This window comes from Coregonus clupeaformis, unplaced genomic scaffold (assembly GCF_020615455.1).
Source record: "Coregonus clupeaformis isolate EN_2021a unplaced genomic scaffold, ASM2061545v1 scaf0510, whole genome shotgun sequence".
NCBI lineage: Eukaryota > Metazoa > Chordata > Actinopteri > Salmoniformes > Salmonidae > Coregonus > Coregonus clupeaformis.
In genome coordinates this window covers 290,057-307,261 of record NW_025533965.1, presented here as the reverse complement: position 1 = coordinate 307,261, position 17,205 = coordinate 290,057, and the positions used below count along the sequence as shown (strand labels likewise).

General features: G+C 42.6%; 1 long non-coding RNA gene across 1 annotated transcript; it reads left to right on the top strand.

Annotated features, from left to right (window-relative positions):
- Positions 1 to 825: 825 nt before the first annotated feature.
- Positions 826 to 2,228, top strand: LOC121559864. The gene is made up of 3 exons (XR_005998841.2): positions 826 to 900; positions 1,318 to 1,372; positions 2,162 to 2,228. It is a non-coding gene; the product is annotated as an uncharacterized LOC121559864 (long non-coding RNA).
- The last annotated feature ends 14,977 nt before the right edge of the window (positions 2,229 to 17,205 follow it).

Here is a 17,205-nt window from a genome sequence, read left to right as displayed (position 1 = left end):
TCTATCGTAGTATAATTTTTATTTTGTATTTGTATAATTTTCTGATTATTTCCAAAAATATCATTTTTTTAAAATAAAAAAATAGCAATGGTGTGGCAACTCACAATACCCAAATGGAGGGAAACAATCATTGTTCTTACAATATATACTGATTTAAACGTCTCCCCCTCCCCCCCTTTCTTTTTTTCTCTCTCTTATTCTCCTTTTATTTACAGTTTTACCCTATTTGCCCCTCTATTTTCCGATATAAGTGGGTTCCATTGTACTCTCAACCTACCATACTAGCAAATATCAGCTAAGGACCAATCAGACATTGACACATCAGCCTAAGCCTTTTTGACTTATGCCCTTTCAACCTAGCATACTAGCAAACACTATTTTAAGATCCAATCAGACTATATGAACCAATAGTCTTCTTTTAATGGGTGGAGAACCCACCCCTCTCCCCTTCCAACCAGGATTTATATCCCTTCCTCAAAGACAGCTCTTCTTAGCCTCTGAAGAAGCATTATACATGCGAAACGTCAGGCCTTTTTTTCCCTTTTCCCTTTGTTTGATACAGTGAACTTATTGAAATTTGCTTTTGAAAGTTTTTAAATAATAAAGGTAAATTTTAATCCAGCTATTGGGAGGAAACAAGATACAACTTAAGAACTAACAACCGAAGACAACTGAAGAACCAACAACGGAAAACTTTAAAAGACAATCCAGAAATCAAGAAGATAAGAAGACAACGGACAACATAAGCTACCTGGGTCGCTCCCAGCCGGTACAAAAAGGATAATGAATCAATAAAACTTTAAAGGAATTTATCACTTCAACGGTATAACAGTCAAGTTGGTTGTAACATCCACCTGTGCTAATACCCCTCTTTCCAGGCTTTATCACCCACAGAATGTGGTAAGCATAATTCAACAACCACTATCTGTATGTGACTGAACATTAGCTGGGTTAAATATGCTTAGCAATAGATTCACTGTTTTGAACACCCTTCCGCAGGAGGGGGAGACAAACACCCACACTACAGCACAACACACAATGCCTAACACACCTTCCACTCAACACACAACTAAGACCTACTTCAAACTGATACAAGCCATACACCACAAACAAATCATTGAACATGCACTCAACACTCAGACATTTCCAGTGGGGATGATGAAACAGGTCACTAAACTCACAGACTTTATTAAACCATCATCCCCCAACATAGAGACAAAGCAGAAAGTAGCTGATAATACAAAAATTGGATGTCAGCAAATATGCATATCTTGCATGAACACTACCAGGCAATACTAAACACTCTATCCCCTACAGGCTTCCCGTTTAACAGTAGTGCCTTCCAGACAGCAGCTCGTTGGGCCCAACACAGGTACAGGCACAAATTACGTGACAGTACAGTCCCCATAGTGCAATCACTGTTAGAGGACTCACCATCCACTAGTGCTTTAGAACCAAATCCAGCTTTAGCACAGGCCAGACGACCTACTCTAGCCTCATGGCCATGTTCCACAGCCACAGCCAGAGCCAAGACCAGCTTACCAACTTCAGGGTCTTCCCCACACGTCCTAGCCGGGACACTACCATCCACTCTGGCCTCCAGGCTGACTCAATCCTCCTTAGGAAGGGTACCACGACCAGTTCCGAGACTTGAAGCAGTTAAAGCCCCAACTTTGGCTCCTAGGTCTGTTAGGAGCAAACCAACATCCTCTCCAGATTTGGCTTGGTCCTCAAGGGGCACTGTTACCATACCCGTAGCTTCGACACTGACTAAGGCTCCAGATAACATACCACCCGTACCTTCCCCAACTCCTAATAGGGATACCCTTGCTTATCCTCAGTTCACCTCCCCACCACCTGACCCTGATGAATTTATAGTAGACTTTGAACTTAGAGAGGAGGAATTTCCCACTCTCCAGTCAATTATGGTAAAGACAAAGCACACCATAGCCCAGACTAAGACCATCACAGTCCAGGCGCAGGTGATACACAGACCCTGCAGCCAACTTGATTCCAGGAGTGCCCCCACATTGACTAGGGCCACGGAGACCACACAACCACCCCCAAACACCAATTATCAGCAATGTAGCGATTCAATCTGATCTAAACATTTCTGACCTCTCTGGGTCAGACACTAACATCTCCACTCTTGTTCCAACAGAGGTTCAACTAAATAAACACCAAAACCCTGCTGAGGTGGTGACTATGGAAAGAGGAGTAAAGGTGGAAAAAGTTGTGATGATGGCAGAAACCAAAGGGAAAATCAATCCCAATAGTTTCCTGTCTATACCTTCCCCAATACTAACCTCTCCACACACCAGATACCTCTTACCCACCCCACTTAGTCTGTCTCCAAAGAATAGGGTTCCTTCAGAGCCCACTGTGAGACTCACCCCTCTGCCTTCACCCAGACACTCTACCCCAACATCCCCAGCCACCCCCCCATTCTTGTACCAGCCAACTAGACATGACATGACAAACAGAAAAATCTATGACTGGAAAATAAAATCTCTCAAACCGATTGCTATCATTGGAGATTCAAATTTGAAAAGAATACCCTACCATCCGTACAAACACATCCAAATTGACAGTTATCCTGGAGCACAGTTCCACCACATTACTGGGGTATTGGCAAAATCTACCCCAAATCCTAACACCAAGGTGGTTGTGCTGTCTCTGGGGCTGAACAACAAAGATCAAACACAGAAACAAACACCCATAGGACAACTACAATCACTTCACAGTAAAGCAACAGCGATGTATCCTAATGCAACCATTTACTTCCCCATCATTAACTACTCTCCCCACCTGTCAGAGAAACAACAAACCATGTTGAAATATATCAACTCCCACATCGCCACACACTACAACCCCCTATTAGAAATCCACCATTCAGATTTCCACACAGAGAAAGACAATATACACTGGACAGCAGATACAGGGGCAAAAATACTCCAACATTGGATGGAACAGCTAAAATAGTGGGGGAGGGTATGCCTACATCACAGCCCCTCCACCAAGACACAAACATCCTTAATCTTTCATCCACATTTCACTTATCACCCTCTGAGACTCGGCTGCTGGAGAGGGGACTCACTTTTATCCCCACACCACTGCATTCTGACTATGGGGACCTCCAGAGGGACATCTACAGGTATCATAGAGCTCTGAAACTTTTGGACCACTTTGATTATACATCGGATTACCGAACCCTACCGTTCACAGCTCCATCCAGATGGGAACCAAAATCACAGACAATATCAGCACCCATTAGGAAACTCATTAAAACTAATACCCACATCATCAGAGAATTCCATACCGCTACCATAACTTCACAACAGAATATCACAGTAGAAGAAAGACAAGCCATAGCTAAATTAAGGAAACACAAACATATAACTATAAAACCAGCAGACAAAGGCTCAAAGATAATTATTATGGACAACCAACAGTACCTCTTTGAAGCTCACCGCCAACTCTCTAACACACAACACTATACCCCTATTCCTGCCTCTACACAGATCCAGACACAAATAAAAATTAGACACATAATATTAGATCTTTATAAAAAGAAATACATTACATATAGACAAAAGGAATATCTAGATGGACCAGACTTACCCAGACAGAGACTCTTCTATCTCCTCCCTAAGATACATCAAACACCAGATACCTGGACAGTCCCTTTTGAGGTCCCGAAGGGAAGACCTATTGTGTCGGACTGTGGGAGCGAGTCCTCGCCAGCAGCGGAGTTTATTGACTATTTCCTCAACCCCATTTCACAAAGGCACCCCAGCTATCTGAAGGACACATACCACTTCATAGACACGCTTCACAACATTCCAGTCCCAGCAAACGCATACCTATTCACTATAGATATAGATTCTCTCTACACCAACATAGATATCTTGTCAGGTTTAGCAGCAGTGAAATCTGCACTCCGGAGATATCCAGATCCAGATAGACCAGACTCACACCTCCTACAGCTTCTAGAGCTTGGATTAAGAAACAATGATTTCACATTCAATAATAAACACTACTTACAGATTCATGGGACGGCGATGGGCAAAAAGTTTGCCCCAGCCTATGCTAATATTTATATGGCGGACTGGGAGTTGACAGCCTTAGATAAATGCCCATTGCGTCCCATGTTTTATAGACGATACCTGGATGATATCTTCGGAGTGTGGGAACATGATCTGGTACATTTCAAAACGTTTATTGAAATACTCAATAACCATCACCCAACCATAACTGTTAAATATGTAATTCACCCACATACAATTAACTTCCTGGATACAACAATATTCTTTCCAGAGACTGAAACACACAGTCTCTTTACAAACAAAAGTATACTTTAAAGACACAGACACACATGCCTTACTTCATAAGTCCAGTTATCACCCAAAACATACATTCACTGGTATTGTAAAATCACAACTCATTCGATTTCATAGATTATGTACACAACATAAAGACTTTAATCTAGCCACAAAGACTATTTTTAGTGCACTGAGAAAGAGGGGATATTCAAAGCGATCACTGAGGTATAAAGGCCAACACATTGGCGGGCTTCACCCAGAACAGATTGCCTGATCCTCCTAACCCTACCCCTAACCTTAACCTTAACCTTAACCTTAACCTTAACCTTAACCCTAACCTTAACCCTAACCTTAACCCTAACCCTAACCCTAACCCTAACCTTAACCCCAACCTTACCCCTAACCTTAACCCTAACCCTAACCTTAACCCTAACCTTAACCCTAACCCTAACCCTAACCCTAACCTTACCCCTAACCTTACCCCTAACCTTAACCCTAACCTTAACCCTAACCTTACCTCTAACCTTAACCTTAACCCTAACCCTAACCTTACCTTTAACCTTAACCCTAACCTTAACCCTAACCCTAACCTTAACCCTAACCCTAACCTTAACCCCAACCTTACCCCTAACCTTAACCCTAACCCTAACCCTAACCTTACCTTTAACCTTAACCCTAACCCTAACCTTAACCCCAACCCTAACCCTAACCCTAACCTCAACCTTAACCTTAAACTTAACCTCCATAACTCTCCCGGGAGAACTCTTGACCAGGTACTGACTCCTGACCTGGGGGAACAGCCCACGCCTATCCCTATCCCTTTCCCGATTCTGGGTATGTATCCCTATCCCCCCCATCCTATCCCGGTCCTCCACCCTCAGACCTTTCCCAGACCCCCTGTTCCTATTCCCCAACAGACACAGAACCACAGATTATACCCATTATCAGCACCTTCTCCGACGTAAACAGACTCCTTCACTCTAGACTAAAATTCGCTTTCACCCAAACACAACGCACATTCCCCCCACTTCAGGAATTCAGACCCATATCAGCTTTCCGTAGAAACCCCAATTTAAGGGATCTCTTAATTTTTTGCAAAGTTTTCCAATAAACCTACTCCCAAACTACCCGTTGAACAACAGTATCATAGACAACTTTCACACATTCAAAATCCACATGCACAAACCTCCAGTCCTATTTCACAACTCATGACCATCCATAGTACCAATATTGTCTATGCCATAACATGCACACTATGCCACAACATTTATATAGGAGAAACCGGTCACACAGTCCTGACACGCCTCAAACAGCACCTCTACACAATTAGAAAAACATATTACAAACACACCTGGTCCAACATTTTCAGATTCACCCAACAACTTCCCTCCATATTACCGGTCTGGAGATGAAATCCACCTGGACCAGAGGCCAGAGAAAAGCGGCCGAATCCAGGTGGATTTCAAAACTTAATACTTTGGCTCCACTGGGGATGAATATCAAAGAATAAATAAAAACATTAACACTTTTGAGTTCTCGAGACCGGGCAAAGGTGCAATAGGCCCGTGCAACCTAAAGGTTTGAAACCAGTATAAACATAAACCCTCTTAAACCTAACCCTAACCCTAACCTTTAGTAGCTTAACCCCTCCCCTCACCCGTTCTCATACTATATGGGCTGGCCTCTTCTCATTTTCTGTCTATTTTCCTCTGAAGAAGCACGAATTGTGCGAAACGTCAGGAATTTTTTCTTCCTAATTTTAAACAATACTCCTTTTATCTTTTTACCTTGGAACAAAAAAGGTTTTGATCATGTGAATCAGAAGAGAATTACTGTATCTCACTATTCTAAAAGGACACCATTTTTCCTACAAACAAAGATAAGCACATGGACCTTTGGAGACTTGGTGGGGATGGTATGGAAGAGCTCTTTTCCGTGTGAGATATCCATTTCTCTGGGTTGGTGAGTACTCCCAAAATCACTGTGTGTACACATGAAGATTTGAACATTTGGAGTGACTTGAAGTGGAACCACTATCAGAATTGAACCATAAAGGAGTGATCACTTTTGAATGTAGTGTTTTTCTCCCACCTGAGTGGGTTTTTTTTTCTCACCTTTGTGTGTTTTTATGGAGTGACACCTAACCTAAAGTGGTAATTTCCTACGGATCTGGGGCAACCACCAGATGGCAACGGACAATGATTTGTTGTTGGAGTAAATGAGTTGTGAGTGCTGACCTCTTATCCTTTCTTTATATTGGGTTTTGTTTCATTGGAGTTTCTTTTATCTAAAATAGGGCTAATTCTTTCTAATTTTTTCTTTTTGTCTTTGGTGTATATATTTTTCTTTTTGTCTTTTGTATGTGTATATATATATAATTTTTTTTGGGGTTGATTGGTTCCAATTATATATTGTGGGGGGGATTTTAACCTTTATATGATCCCTTCTTTCAGTTGGGATTTCCAGCAAGGGTTCCTGGTTTTGAACCTTTACCATGGCAGTGCCACTACATAACCGTTTCCAGGCTCTAGTTAGTTTAAATGATGAGGGTGAGTCTACTGGAGAGATTAGGAATGTTTCTTCTTTGCAAGATATAACTTGCACAAAGGGATATTTCAAGGCTCTACAAGCAATTCATCACTCAGAAATATTAGATCATTCTGCAGTTAATCATTCTTTTCCAGCAGGGATGGTAAGACAGGTGAACAAATTGGCGGCCTTTATTAAACCCTCCTCGCCTAACCAACAGACCCTGGCAAAGGTAAAACTTAATACCAGTAGGTGGATGGAGAATAATATGGATATTCTGAGGGAGCATTATGATGGGGTAATTGCCTTATGCATTCAGAATAGCTCAACTTATAATCAAGAAGCTCTAGATAAAGCGGTGATGTGGGCAAAGGCAAGATATAAACACAAATTTACATCTTCGTCAGTAAGTACCTTAAAAAACATGTTGCAAAAACCAATTGACCCACCGGCCTCTACTAAACTGATAACTTCTCATCAGGCCCATTCCAGTTATGCGGCTGCGGTGACCAGCAAGTCACCAACTGGTAGGGTCTCAATGGGAGCCCAGGCCCACAGGGACTTTGGAATATGCAGGAATATCCCAGGGGGCCAGAGTGACACTTCGGTAAGGGACAATATGGTTAATAAACAGGCCTTCAGTAATCCTGTAGATAAACCGATAAACCATAGTCAGACTATCAACAGCAATACCACAGGGCTTGCTGGGGGTATGCAGAGAAGGGAGGTGCAGGTAGAAGTTCATGTTGGGTCTACTTCCCTTTGTAGAGTGGTTCCTTCGACGAGCTCACCTACTAACCAACTATCTCCCCTCTTGTCCTGTCTCACCCCTCGGGAATTAGGTCCTGCAAAGAGTGGCGGGACTAGCTTCAGACTTACCCCAATAACCAGGAAGAGCACGGGGATACCGAATCCCCAAACTCAGCGACCAAGAAACAATTTGGCTGAGCCTAAAGTCCCAGCCTTGACCCTTCCAGGTAGAGAGCCCTCGAATTTACTCTTAACAGTAGAGGCGTTGGAGATTACGGTGAATAACGGCAATGGTCAAAAACTACCATTGAACAATGTGGCTGTTTTGATGGATGACATGGTTTTATCCAATTCTACGACAGGTTCACAGCAAGAGGACCATCAGGGTAAGGTAGCAATGGCAAATGGAAAAGACAGGGGCCTGGGACAGAACCAATACTGGAACCTGTAAAAAAGGAGAAACTCTTTTATCCCACGTCATTCTAGAACTGAAAGGAAAATAAATGATTGGAGTATTGAGATTAAAAAGCCTGTGGTCTTTATTGGGGATTCCAACCTTGCGCGCATTTCTAGTTTCACTGACACTAATACACAGATAGATAGTTTTCCGGGAGCAACCTTCAGACATATTGCAGGAGTGATAGGCAAGTTGGAGAAACAGCAAAACACACAGAAGGTTGTTCTATCAGTGGGTCTTGTTAACGGCTTGAACCAGCAGTATACCACTGCAGTCAAGCAGTTGCAACAGCTACTGAATAAAGCAGGTGAAGTTTTTCCTCATGCACAGGTTTATGTTCCTATCATACATTTTTCAGATGAGCTTCCATGGGAAAAGCAGGAGGTACTGAATCAATTGAACAAGTATATTCAGAAAAATTGTAGGGAACTATTGGATCTGAATAAACTTAGATTTCACACAGTGCAGGACGACCCAATACATTGGAGACCAGATACAGCTGTAAACATTTTTAATCACTGGCTAGACCAGTTAAACTATTAAGAGGGGAAGAGTGTATTGGTATTACTCCCCAGCACTCTAATGTACTTAACTTATCGACTACTTTTAGACTTACAGCGGTAGAACAGCAACTTCTGGAGAAGGGTCTTATGTTTATCCCGACACCCACTAAGATAGATCGCATGGAGCTCAGGAGGGATCTGCATACCTATCATAGAAAATTAAAATTACTTGATCATTTTAATTATAATACTGATAACCAAAGAATACCATTTATTGGTCCATCACATTGGGAGCCTAAGTTAGAGGGAGTGTCCAATACGATGCAGACTTTAATTCAAAGAGACTCTACCTCTTTTAGTACATTTAGGTTTTATATGGCAGGGAAAGATAATCTTACAAAACAAGAACGTAAATCCTTAAAATCCTTAAGTAAGAATTCCAACATAGTTATAAAACCAGCGGATAAAGGATCAAAGATTGTTATTTTGGATAAAACACAGTATCTGATCGAGGCGAAAAGGCAATTGAGTAATTCTAAACATTATAGACCACTTACTCATTCATTGCAGCAGGAGACCCAGAGACAAATTAGGCAGATTTTAGGAGAACTTTATGAGAATAATTACATTACAGACAAACAAATGTTTTACCTATTTGGACCAGATACCCCACGTCCCAGACAATTTTATTTGTTGCCTAAAATCCACAAACCTCCTGAGACTTGGACCATTCCTTCTGAGGTTCCATGTGGTAGGTCGATTGTATCGGACTGTGGCTCGGAATCGTATAGAATAGCAGAGTATTTAGATTATTTTATAAATCCTCTGTCACGGAAACATCAAAGCTTCATTAAAGACACGTATGAATTTGTGACAAAATTGAAAGAAATTAGTGTGCCTCAAGAAACTGTGTTTTTTTCAATTGATATTGACTCATTGTATACCAACATTGACACCAAGTTGGGTCTTAGAGCGATCAAAAACATCTTCCATAAATATCCAGACCTAGATAGACCAGATGGGGCTTTACTACAACTATTGGAACTCAGTTTAACAAGAAATGACTTTGAATTTAATTCTAATTGGTTTCTTCAAATCCATGGTACAGCTATGGGGAAGAAGTTTGCCCGTCCTATGCCAATATTTATATGGCAGAATGGGAACAATCAGCCTTCCCCAAATGTATAAAGCTTCCAATTTTGTATTTACGGTATCTAGATGATATATTTGGGTTATGGACACATTCACTTTCAGATTTTATGGAATTTGTGAAGATTCTGAATACACATCATCCGTCAATTACGATTAAACACAATGTTCAGCCGGAACGAATATAATTTTTGGACACCGAGGTATTTTTTGTAGAGGGAATGATAACCTGAAGCGATTAGCAACAAAGGTTTATTTTAAACCTACGGACACCCATTCCCTCTTACATAAATCCAGTTTTCATCCAAAACACACCTACAGGGGGTTGATAAAGTCGCAGCTTATTAGATTTAATAGGATTTGTACACAGGAAAAACATGTCAAGGAGGCTATAGGAATTCTTTTTAAGGCTCTCAGACCCAGAGGATACTCAAAACGTTTCCTCCGCACTATAAGAGCAGAGGTGAACAATATGTCTGTAACGGAACCTATATGTGGGAGGACTAGTAATGATGGATGCATTATTCCATTTGTCACCACATATTCACAGTCTTCTATGAGGTTTAACTCCATAGTGAAGGATCATTTTGAGCAGACGAGGGAGGAGGTGGAGATTCTCCAACAGTTCAGAGTAATATCAGCATATCGGCGAAATAAAAATTTGAAAGATGTGCTGGTACACTATGGTTTCAGGGAGAAGCCGGGGCGGAGTGGATCACATTTTAGACCAGTTAAATACATTCAGAATAAATGGTCGGGTCTAGGGGCTCCAGTATGGGAGGTATTTCAATTGAAGACCACCAACATTGTATATGGAATTGAATGTCTACAATGTGGAAAACTGTATATTGGAGAAACTAGGAACTCCTTGGAAGCCAGACTCAAACAACATCTCTATCATATAAGTAAGGAGTCGGTTAAAAGCACACTATACATCCACTTTAGATCTCATCCAGTAGCTCAGTTAAGAATAGCAGGGTTGGAATCTAACCAGGGGTGGTCGCTAAAACACAGACAGATCAAGGAGCGGTGTTGGATGAAAAAAATTGGGTACTTGTAATCCTAAAGGCCTTAATGAAAAGTATTAGAGACCTAAACTTTTCTAACCCTGACCTGAACACTAACCTGAACCATCCCAACCCCAGTTTTCTTTAACTATAACCCCAACCCTAATCCAAAACTTAACCTTAACCTTGACTATAACCTTAATCCTAACCTTAACCGGAGCAATTTCAATTCTAGCTCTAACTTTAAACCCAATCCTAAACCTAACCTTAACTCTGATCATAACCCTAACCCCAGTCTCAAACTTAACCACAAGCCTAATCCTTTGGTTTACCCTAACTATAACCCTAACCTTGATTGTATCCTTGATTCTAAACCCAACCCTGACCTTAACCTCACCTTTAACTGGAGCAATTTCAACCCTAACTCTAACCTTAACCCTAACCCTAATCCTAAACCTAACCTTAACCTTGATCATAACCTTAACCCTAACTCCAGCCTCAAACCTAACCCCAAACATAACCCCTTGGTTTACCCTAACTATAATCCTAATCTTAAACCTAACCTTAACCTGGATTGTAACCTTAATCCTAACCTGAACCCTGACCTTAACCTGAATCCTAACCTTAACCTCACTTTTAATTGGAGCAATCCTAACCCGAACCCTGATCTTAACCTGAACCCTAACCTTAACCTCACCTTTTACTGGAGCAATCCCAACCCTAGCTCTAACCTTAACCCCCATCCTAAACCTAACCTTAACCTTGATCATAACCTTAACCCTAACGCAAGCTTCAAACTTAACTCTAACCCTAAGTCTAACCTCTTGGTTTACCCTAACTATAACCTTAACCTTGATTGTAACTCTGATCCTTACTCGAACCCTAACCTTAACCTTACCTGAAACTGGAGCAATCCCAACCCTAGCTTCAACCTTAACCCTAATCCTAAACCTAATCTCAACCCGGATAATAACCTCAGTTCTAATCCTAACCCCAATCACAATCCTAATCTTAACCCCACCTCAATCCCTGAACCTTGACCCCGATACCAACCTTAATTTGAACTCAAGCCTCAAATTTAACCCTAACCCCTTGGGACTTAAAAAGTGGATATCAGGAATCCCACAGGTCTGAAACAAAAGTATGAGAGCCTAATTTTAACCTTGACACTGACAATCTTAATCGGTACTTTAAATTATAACCCTGGCTTCATAAAGATGTATTCTGAGGAGCCTGGGAATTAGAAGGTATGTATTGTTTGGGTAGTGTCTGGGTGTTTATCCTCTTAGAGGAAAAGGTTACTCTTATCTGTTCTTTTTCAGGGATAAACCATAACATCTTTCTTTGGGGTATATCTCCCAATTTCCTGTAGGACTATGATGTGTCAATAGGAGAAATAGAATTAGAGAACATGTGCCCGTGTATTTGGTCCTCTTGAAGGGCAATTTTCTCTTAAACCTAACCCTAACCCTAACCCTAAACCCTAACCCTAACCCAACCCTAACCCTTGGTGCGGGTGGCAGGAACAGGCCGGACCGGGCTGGCGACGCACATCGTAGGCTTGCTGCGTGGAGCAGGGACAGGCCGAACCGGGCTGTGGAGACGGATAGGAGGCCTGGAGTGAAGAGTGGCCACCACCCGTCCTGGCTGAATGCCTGCCCTCACACACTCTGTGTGAGGCATCTGCACAGGACGTACAGGGCGGTGTACCCCTGGCCTGGTGGCCTCCTGGATTCGCCCCATCTTTGCCTCCGTCAGCCCCGTCGTCCATGCCGTGTGCCCCCCCCTAAAAATTTCTTGGGGTTGCCTCTCGACCCTCCGACGCTGCTCCCACGTCCAGGTTGCCTGTTCCTGGACACGCTGCTTGGTCCTGGTATGGTGGGTTTTTCTGTCACGATCGTCTGGGTAAGGAGTAGTAGACCAAGGCGCAGCGTGTGAAATAAACATGACTTTATTTAATTAAAGTTCCTAAATATAAACAAAACACGATTCGTGAAGTCCATGGTTAAACATACCGTCACGGAACAAAAACCCACAAACACAAGGTGAAGACACACAGTTTAAATATGGCTCCCAATCAGAGATAACGAGCCGACAGCTGACACTCGTTACCTCCGATTGGGAGTCACTCAATACAAACATAGACATCGACAACCTAGAACACCCAACATAGAACTTGAACACATAGAATGCACACACCCTGGCTCAACATAATGAGTCCCAGAGCCAGGGTGTGACAACGACATTACCTTCTCCACATACAGAATTGGACAGGGGTGTCCAATTGAGTTTTTATCCCTGTATGTGTAAAAAACATAACAACATTTTGAAATCCACCTAGCCCCCTCCAAAGCACATCGATGGACATCTATGGCCTCCCAGGAGTACAACAAAACAAACCCCAGCTCCCCACGACATTACCTTCTCCACATACAGAATTGGACAGGGGTGTCCGATGGAGTTTTTATCCCTGTACCTAACCCTAACCCTAACCCTAACCCCTAACCCTAAACCCTAAACCCTAACCCTAACCCCCTTTTTTTTTTTTAAACCTACCCTACCCTTCCTCTTTTTCTATGCTTGTTTGAGATAGGGATCTTTATATGCTTACCTTACCTGTTTACATTGTTTTTAACCATCAGCCTTAGAGACAACAGATGCCAATATGTCTGTCCCTCTCCACAATCGCTATGGGAGTTTGGCTCGGAATATTGACTTGGGTGAGTGCACCCCCAGCCCTTACCATGAACATAAGGGAGAGACAGATTATTAATAGACCTATGGCCCCCTGTAGATCTGGTACTTACCAAAAAGTACTTTAAGTTACTGCAGGCTCTACACCATTCAGAGATTTTGGCCAACTCTGTTACTATGGGTTCTTGCCCCCCTGGGATGCTTAGACAGGTTGCTAAGCTATCTGCTTTTATTAAACCCTCTTCACCTACTATAGACACTTTAGAGAAGGTTAAGCAGAATACTGCACAGTGGATTGAGGTTAACATGAGTATATTACGGGAACATTATGATATGGTGATAGCTCTGGGTTTAGAGGAACTTCACGATTTTCACCTGGAGGCCGTAGGGGCAGTAGTTTGGGGAAAAGCCAGATATAGGCACAAGTTTACTATAACTTCAGTGGATACATTGAGATCCATGCTACAGGCCCGTCGAGTAGCTCCATCTACTCAGACACCTTTAACATTGTGTCTTGTGGGGTTTCCACCTTTGCCTAAGATTTCCCAACCTTTGAGGCCCAAATCGATGGACATCTACGGCCTCCCAGGAGTACAACAAAACAAACCCCAGCTCCCCACGACATTACCTTCTCCACATACAGAATTGGACAGGGGTGTCCGATGGAGTTTTTATCCCTGTACCTAACCCTAACCCCTAACCCCAACCCCAACCCTAAACCCAACCCCAACCCCTAACCCCTAACCCTAACCCCTAACCCTAACCCTAAACCCTAACCCTAAACCCTAACCCTAACCCTAAACCCTAACCCTAACCCTAACCCCTAACCCTAACCCCTAACCCCTAACCCTAACCCCCTAACCCTAACCCTAACTCACCAAAGAGCCAAACACTTAGCAGAATCCATCAGACGGAGACTAAGTTTTGAAATCCACCTAGCCCCCTCCAAAGCACATCGATGGACATCTACGGCCTCCCAGGAGTACAACAAAACAAACCCCAGCTCCCCACGACATTACCTTCTCCACATACAGAATTGGACAGGGGTGTCCGATGGAGTTTTTATCCCTGTACCCTAACCCTAACCCCTAACCCCAACCCTAACCCCAACCCTAACCCCAACCCTAACCCCAACCCCACCCCTAACCCTAACCCTACTCCTAACCCTAACCCTACCCCCAACCCTACTCCTGATCCTGACCTTGACCCTTACCCGGGTTCGTATCCTGTTCCCACCCCTAACCCTACTCCTAACCCTAACCCCACCAAAACCCCCCCCTCTCTGAATCACAACCTTCTCTCCTCCTCTGATTCCTCTTCCAATCAGCAGACAATCCTTATCCCCTTAGTCACTACATTCTCACATAGGATCAGACCGCTACATCAGGCATTCAAACATAATTTTCTCATTACTCAACAGGCATACACACCCTTCCAGCCATATAGAATTATCTCAGCATTCAGAAGGAATAAGAGTCTCAAAGACATCCTAATCAAAGCAAAATACAGCACTAAGCCCCCACAACCACCCAAACCTCACACGGCCCACTTCAAACCAAGAAAATGCATTTCAAATCCACACATTAAGACCTCCACTCCAGTTCTAGACTCTAGCTCACTCAACACTCCAAATGTCATTTATATAATTACCTGTACATTATGCAAAAAACACTACATCGGGGAAACTAAGATATATATATATAGCCCCCGTGCCCGTGCACACTTAACACCCACTTGGTGTTAAGAATTTGTCCCCTACTAACCCCTAACTCTAACCCCAGAGACACCGGTGCCTAACTCTAACCCCAGAGACACCGGTGCCTAACCCTAACCTCAGAGACACCGGTGCCTAACCCTAACCTCAGAGACAGCGATGCCTAAAACTTAAGACATTACAATAGAATCCCAAAAACGGGAAGGAATTGTCTTGTCCTTGTCTCTCCTGTATTTTTTATTTTTGTATATGTTTTTGGGGGGATTTCATTGAAACATAAAGCATGATATATATATAGCCCCTGTGCCCGTGCACACTTAACACCCACGTGGTGTGAAGAATTTGTCCCCTACCTAACCTAGCCTGTGCCTGGTTGGCTATTATCACAATTAGGTATTCTGATTTTAAAATGAGATCTAATTATGGGCAATAGGAATTTATAGTACATTATAGGTAGGGAAGACTTATAAGAAGACTACACATTTTAGAGGGAACTTGTATCTATTTGGGGACCTTTAAGATGCAGAAAGTTTTGGAGGGAAAAATGCCAAAGACCAATTAATAGTGATTGCCACTGGAGGTCAGCCCCTCTGAAACCCCTTTTATAGTTCCTGTTTTGCCCGTTGTCTTGATACCTCTGATGAAGCCTAGTAAGGCGAAACATCAGGCAGCGCTTTTATATGTATATCTGGAAACAATTTTTGATGACTTTTTGGACACCCTTTTTTAAAAACAGGGGATTCAGATACTTTTAAAACCAAAAGGACTACAAAATCAACAAACAATTCAAGTGCAGGAGCACACCGATAACATCCACTATTGGATTCTTCCATTCTTCCTCCATCACTAAGGGTAGGCCACCCAAACATTTCAAATGTGAGTATGGAATAAAGGACCTGGGTAAGAATTTGTTTTGGACTAGGTGTGCACACTGAAGACAACAACGTGTGTATATATATATATATATATATGTATGTGGGGAAAAAAAGTATTTAGTCAGCCACCAATTGTGCAAGTTCTCCCACTTAAAAAGATGAGAGAGGCCTGTAATTTTCATCATAGGTACACGTCAACTATGACAGACAAATTGAGAAAACAAATTCCAGAAAATCACATTGTAGGATTTTTAATGAATTTATTTGCAAATTATGGTGGAAAATAAGTATTTGGTCACCTACAAACAAGCAAGATTTCTGGCTCTCACAGACCTGTAACTTCTTCTTTAAGAGGCTCTTCTGTCCTCCACTTGTTACCTGTATTAATGGCACCTGTTTGAACTTGTTATCAGTATAAAAGACACCTGTCCACAACCTCAAACAGTCACACTCCAAACTCCACTATGGCCAAGACCAAAGAGCTGTCAAAGGACACCAGAAACAAAATTGTAGACCTGCACCAGGCTGGGAAGACTGAATCTGCAATAGGTAAGCAGCTTGGTTTGAAGAAATCAACTGTGGGAGCAAATATTAGGAAATGGAAGACATACAAGACCACTGATATTCTCCCTCGATCTGGGGCTCCACGCAAGATCTCACCCGTGGGGTCAAAAATGATCACAAGAACGGTGAGCAAAAATCCCAGAACCACACAGGGGGACCTAGTGAATGACCTGCAGAGAGCTGGGACCAAAGTAACAAAGCCTACCATCAGTAACACACTACACCGCCAGTGACTCAAATCATGCAGTGCCAGACGTGTCCCCCTGCTTAAGCCAGTACATGTCCAGGCCCGTCTGAAGTTTGCTAGAGTGCATTTGGATGATCCAGAAGAGGATTGGGAGAATGTCATATGAAACCAAAATATAACTTTTTGGTAAAAACTCTACTTGTTGTGTTTGGAGGACAAAGAATGCTGAGTTGCATCCAAAGAACACCATACCTACTGTGAAGCATGGGGGTGGAAACATCATGCTTTTGGGCTGTTTTTCTGCAAAGGGACCAGGACGACTGATTCGTGTAAAGGAAAGAATGAATGGGGCCATGTATCGTGAGATTTTGAGTGAAAACCTCCTTCCATCAGCAAGGGCATTGAAGATGAAACGTGGCTGGGTCTTTCAGCATGACAATGATCCCAAACACAC